Source organism: Elaeis guineensis, chromosome 6 (assembly GCF_000442705.2).
Source record: "Elaeis guineensis isolate ETL-2024a chromosome 6, EG11, whole genome shotgun sequence".
Taxonomy (NCBI): domain Eukaryota; kingdom Viridiplantae; phylum Streptophyta; class Magnoliopsida; order Arecales; family Arecaceae; genus Elaeis; species Elaeis guineensis.
Genome location: NC_025998.2, coordinates 8821111 through 8828074, shown reverse-complemented (window position 1 = coordinate 8828074; position 6964 = coordinate 8821111). Strand labels below are relative to the sequence as shown.

The 6964-nt window shown below is 34.9% G+C and overlaps 1 non-coding gene across 1 annotated transcript; it reads left to right on the top strand.

The window, feature by feature from the left end:
* Nucleotides 1–2995: 2995 nt before the first annotated feature.
* On the top strand, nt 2996–3068 carry TRNAV-UAC (transfer RNA valine (anticodon UAC)). Its single transcript has one exon. It is a non-coding gene; the product is annotated as a tRNA-Val (tRNA).
* The last annotated feature ends 3896 nt before the right edge of the window (nt 3069–6964 follow it).

Genomic DNA, 6964 nt, shown 5'->3' with positions numbered 1-6964 from the left:
GGGCCTTGATGACTATTTATGGGAAGGAAAAGTGGAGAAGATATTAACTGGAGGATTGAGAATTGTTAAAGATTTAGAGGATAAAGATAAGACGATTCGAAGGATGAGTCAGCAATGGCGTGGAAATTCCAGAATTGTTGGAGATCTACGCAGCTTTAACGGGTTGACTGCGTAAATTAGAAACAGCTGGAATAAACTTGGAATAGTAAAAGGAGTAAGGATGAAGGCTGGAATAAACTTAGAATAGTAAAAGGAGTAAGGATGAAGGCTGGAGATCAGAATGCAGGAGTAGTAAAAATATCTTATCTATGCATATCTAAGTTGGGGTGAGAAGGAAAAGGAGCTAATTGTCGTAATAAAGACAATGACCGATAACCAATCATCCATTAATTTATGAAGGATTTTATTAGTAGATGGACTTGTGGAATCGTGGCTATCCACCTAATACTCTTTCCTATTGAATTAGTTAAGCAGAACACACATATAACATGCCAACAACTAATGGTATAAAAGAATGAAAATAAAAAAGGTTTTGCATTAATTTGTCTCCTATGTCTAATGTATCTTTGCTGCCAGAAAGCCTTGATAAGATAATAAGCCTCTGTCAGATAAGACAATATAAAGCAAATCAGAGAGAGAATAGAAACAAGTACATCGATCAGTAATGGCACTGTAGCTCATTAGAGTTATCAAAGGCAATGGCCGTGGACCCAATCCATCTATTCATCTATCAAAGATTCTATTAGTATAGGATGGACTGATGGAATCATAGCCATTGCCAAATGGTATAGAGAGAATGACAGTGTGATATGGCCACATACAAAGGAGATTTTGCTCTAAAGCTCTTACGTGGTACGAGGTTGCATGCCAAAGTAAGGGACAAAAGCAATCATTATAACTAGACTCTTCTTTCAGTAGATCATCTAGCACATACAAACTGAAAGAATAACAGAGTGCCTCTAACATGCCCATCCACAAGAATAAAAAAAAAAATATCCAAGTTTGGAAGCCAGTATATACCAAGTTGTTTACCCTCAGCTCCACACTAAGTGTAGAAGTTGCTCTCTCTCTCTTTCTCTCTTCTTTTTCGTTTTTCTTTTTTCTTTTAAAGGAACAATAAGTGAAGAAGTTGATGCCAACAGTACAAACATCAACCGAGAACATATTAGAGGCCGGGTTTTTTCCCCCTTTTTTTTTTGGGAGACATTTAATGAGTGGAGGTAGTTTTTCAGCTCTCTCTGAACACCCTCCTTTCTTATCCTCCACACTGTTCTTATCCTCCATAGAGCTGCCTTCTCTACTTTTCTTATCCATTCTACATAGAAAGCCTTCTGATTTCCTCGAGTTATTTGCTTCTACCATCTTTCAAACCATTTCTTAGTAGCAGTACCTGCCTCTCTCTGGAATGCCCTCCCTCATCTGCTGCCTCATGACAATCTCATTTGGAGCTTTAAGTGATATATCTGGAGTTATTTCCTTCACAAATTTGAAGAAAATAATTTGTATTAGGTAGAAATACAATTGCACTTCAGTAGATTATGATCCAATCATAACTTTATATATATACAAAATCTGCTATTTATTTCTCTTGTATTTGATATATTGTATTCAAAACAGCATTCAATGTACTTGTTTGGAAGACAAACAACAGGGAATGCACATAATAAGTAGGCTACTTCTTGCAACTGTATATACTACTTTATCTTCTGTAAACTTGAGTTATCTTCTGTTGGTGTAATATGTGCACTGGACACACATGCATGTTAATGGGTCTATTTAAATCATGGGCACCTTGAGTGACTTTGCATCCATGTTTACATGAAGCACCAAATTAAAGAGTCATGCTAATAAATGGAATTTCTTTCTACAAACCAGTCAACCACATGAATCAACTCTACATCACCCCATCAAAGTAATTTCATTATGGTTGTGATCAATATGGCTTCAACCGTCAATTTGAGGACTGGTTTACAGACTTCATTTGGATCAGCCAATTAAGTTGTAGTGCATAAAAATTCAGGAAAAGCTAAAACACAAATCAAATGATACAGTATTGAATCGTAGGTGGACCATCTTATGAGGTTTGTGAGCATTAGCTTGGTCCCATGCAAAGCGGACCATTCACTTGGTTATCCATCAAGTTTTCAATGATGCATCCATTTATTTTAAACCTAGCCTGTCGTGGTCACTGCACCATCAATTTCCCTATCTCCAAAATAAATGCTCACCTTTTTAGGACCTATTTGGCTGTTCTTATAGATTAAACCGAATATCTTATTGTAATATCGAAACAAACTTGATTATGTGAAATTTTCAACCTAATTCTGTAGGAATATCCAAACACCCCGAACTTTCCCCAGTTTGCAACATACGGCATTGGAATATCTAGTCTCAGAACTGGTCCAAAGAAGCCGGATCTGAGCGTTTGTGGGTCTGGTTTGGATTCAACCTTCCTTTTTTTTTCACAATAAAAAAAAAAAGGGGAGAGAGAGAGAGAGAGCACTCTAAAGAACACCCTTCCAAATGTGAGGTTCCTTGGAACATTTGGTGGCTATTCTCAATCATTTAATAGTCCAAGTAACCCTCGAATCATATCTTGGTGCCATGCTCTGAGAAAAAACAGCTTAGCATTGCATATATGGATTAGCGGCACTTGTATTTGGATCACATGTCGGTCTCTGTGATTCATCCAATCATGAGATATATACGAGAAAAATTTATCCCATGCATAATTTGGTGAATATGTAAGCCTAAGATTTTTCTTATTCTGAGATCAAAGAACATGGTCATAATGTACCTTACAAAAAATACTGGCAAAAAAGAAATCAAAAAATTCTTGTAATTCCTAAATTTAAGTTGGACCCATTTTCTTGATTCTGATTTGAACTGACTTATCATACTTGGACCTAATCCAATATTAAAATAAATGCATTGTTGCAGTCAAATGCTGGATTATTATCACTAGGAAATAGAAAACAATTCAAGATCTGCACCCGTTGCTGTGGTGTAGTGGTTATCACGTTAGTCTTACACACTAAAGGTCCCCAGTTCGATCCTGGGCAGCAACATGTTTTGGTTTTTTAATTCAGTTACCCATTTTTTCCATTAATTTTCTAATTGATGTTTTTATCTTAATTTAAATCAATTAAATGTAAAAAAAATAATACTTTTATCTTGAGTTTTATTAATAGTAGAAAGAATACCAATCTTTATTTTCTATTTATTTTTTAATTTTTTTTTTTAACACATTAAAATAAATTTTAAAATCAAGTTAAAGTGTAAACACAATATGATACAAATTCACCTAAATTTAGTACTTTAAAATTATACAATTCTAGCTTTGATGTAATCTATTTTGGTTGAAAGGGGCCATATGCCTATCATACCATGATCTATTTCGGTTGAAAAGGGTCGTATGCCTATCATACCATGGTGATGCGGCTATGGTAATTATTTTTTAAAGTTAAGCTAAAACTACATTTAGAAGAGAAAAAGTTTAATTGGAGTACATATTTAGCTTATTCCCTTATTCTGACGCTGAATTCCTAAATTAAGTCGGGTAAATGGATTTGGAAAGTAAATACTAACTTTTTAGAATGTTCGTTTTGCTCTTGTGAAAAGTGATTTGATTCGAGTATTGCAAAGAATGTTTGGCTCCAAAAAATTGAAATAACTTGGTCTGACTTCTTATAATTCACTTCCACATGCAGTCTAAGTGATTAGACAATGTAGAGTTTAGACTAGTTTTAATATGAAGATGGCACACCTACTTTAAAGGAGCAGTGGACAAATATAATTCTTTCTTGGAAAAATGCATTGTTCTTCTCACAATTGCCAGGCATGGTGGGAAGCAGAAGAAAGCCTTTGAAGATCCACTTAATAATTCCCAATCCTCAAATGTTTTAGGTCTTTTTTGTTCCAGTAAACACATATTTTTAGATCGATAAATCTGAGAAGCTTTATTATTTTGGTGATTCTACACTAAACTAGCTACTAGTAGGTATGAGATGGTATCACGTCAGTAGAGTTTATGAGAGCACATATCTAAGACTTTGGCAAAGAACACCCATTTGAATTAGATACCGACAATTGTTAGAGAATGAATTCACCTCTCACATTGAAAATTATCTCTTAGGACTCGTTTGGTTGATGAAAAGTGGAGGGAGGAAGAGGCTGAGAAATGGAGAGAGGATCTTTTGTTTGATTGGAGTTTTAAGAGGAGAGAGTGAAAAAAATCTTCCTATGGAAAGTTATTTTTCATATTTTATAGAAAGTGAAAACTCATCGAAAAAATGGACATTAACACTTCAGATGGAAAGTGATGATATTTTTTTCTTTTTCAAAATATCCTTTTAAGATCCACGGCTAAGATTTAGCAAAATACCAATAGATGGTTAGTATGAAATACTAAATAATGATATAATATTATATTAATATTATCTTAATATTTATATGAATATAATATTAATATTTAATTATAATATTTATTATATTTTAATATTTATACTAATATGATATTTTTATTAATATTAATATAATATTTATATTAATATATCAATATTTATATTAATTTAATATTATATTGATATCTATATTAATAAATTTATTATATTAAATATTAATATAATATTAATATAATATTAATACAATATTAATATATATTAGTATTATATTAACATAATAAATTATTATGGTCTAATTTATATTATAATATATTAATATTATATTTATATTTATATAAATATAATATTAATATTTATATAAAGTTTAGGAGTCAAAAAGGTATGGCCTTATATCTTCTAAGAGTATAATAAGTATTTACATAATTTTCTCAGAAAAATGGAGGCTCAACCAAATATAAGCTATTCTATAATCATTCCATGATTAGGGCCGACAATGGGCCAGGTCGGGTCGAGTTATATCCCGTCCGAGCCCGATTCGAATTTTTTTTCGAGCTTCGGGTGGGCTTAGGCCCGAAATTTTCTAAAGGATCTAGGCCCAAGCCCGACCCAAGCCTAAACCTGAGCCCAGCCGAACCTGATTGGGCCAGCCCACAACCTACACCATCCCTTAAAAAAAATTTTAAAAAAATCCTAAGCACCTAAGCCCTAACCTATTCTGACGGTCGGTCCCACCGCCGCCACCTGCTGGATCGACTCCGAGTGCCGCGACCCGCCAAGACTAATCGATGGCAGCGCTCCAAGATCCTCCGTGACTACGTCGGAATGTAGAACGAGGGCCTCGACGAGCACCACTTCTTGGAGAAATTGGAGGGCCTCATGAAGGCCATGATGAGGGAGAAGGAGGTGGCCAAGTGGTGCGGTGAACATGATGAGATCTGTCATAGCAGAGGGAAGCGGTGATGGGAGATCTATCGCAGCGGAGGAAAGCAGCTTGTTGATCTTCTCACCGACAGTAAATGGACCCTTCTCCTCAAGGACCTCCTCGGCCTGGTCCTTTGGCTACTCATCGACGATGAGCGAAGCAGTGACGGGGGCGATGGTGGCGACGACCTCATCCCTAGCAGTAAGGATCTTCGATGGGAGCTCAAAGAAGGCCTTGGAGAAGGAGTCGAGGTGGGCACAATGGTCGAGGAAGAGAGCCTCAGCGCCATCGAAAAAGATGAAGACGGCGATGGCCTAAACTAGGCAAGCATCACTGGAGAAGATGAAGATCGTGGGGGGCTAGGGTATCGAATGGGGAAGAAGATGGAGTCGAAATTATCGAGTGCTCGAGTAGCCGGGCTAACTCATAAAAATTAAGAAGGGTGGGCTGAACTTCGGATCGGGCTCAGACTGAATATAAATGGATTGAATTCGGACTGGGCTCGGATCGGGCCAAAGATCTGCCCGAGCTCGATCTGAAAGCAAAATGGATCCTATTTTTTGGTTCGAGCTCGATCTAAATGCTTTCGGACCGAGCTCGAAGCCCGATCCGAAGCTAGATCGATCCGATTGGCCTCAGACCGACCCGAGCCCACTTCCAATCCTATCTATGATCAACCAAATATGTCAAAATCTTATTTTTAAAAAATAATTTTTCAAAAAGTTACTTTCTAAAAATTTATTTTTTGAATTTTTTTTTCATGAACCAAACGAGTCCTTAGTATTGCATATCAATGCTTTATAAAAGTAGGATGAAATTTTAAAATCCTTGCAGCTTGTGTGCAATGCATCGCACAAATTATGCATTCAATTATTATAAAAGTTGTTTATTGACATTTTTTTAAGCAAATCAGGACAAACTTTGTTTTTCCAATCTAATCATATTAATTTACATAATTATATCTTCGTATATGTTAAAAGATTTGCATTATCCATCTACCTAGACACCAAGAAAATGAAAGACATTAGGGACACATTTGGTTTGCAATAGGAATCGAAACCAGAATCAGAATTAGAATTGTTATATCCTTTATCGTGTTGGTTTGTGATCGAAATTGGAATCAGAATCAGAATAAAATTTAAATATTAAATAAGAATAAAGATTGTATTTTGGATATTTAGGATATTTCTATTTTTCTTTAAAGTCGAAATGAGAATAAAACTCTCTCTATTCAAATAGATAGAATGAGAATCATTTTTATTTCTATTCCAAAATTCAGCTCCCCCAAACAACATGCCCCAAATACAATATCAATGTAACCCCACTCTCAGACAAGCCCTTGTCATGTGCATGATTTTGTGTTTTTAATTTCCTAGGGTTGTTAGTTGAAAATCAAAATAAGTACATCGTATCGTACCAAAAAGTCGTCATTGTCACTATTCAAAGGGTGCAAAATATTTGCTAAAAATTGACATCCACAAAAAAATAGCTAACACGTGATTATTAGTCCAATCAAATTAGGTTAAATGTAGCAATCATAATAATACCTTAGTTATGTTACCAAACAGACTATTATTTCAAAAATATTATTTAAAAATATTTTCAAAAATAAATATAAAAATTGTTTCACTTTGAAAAA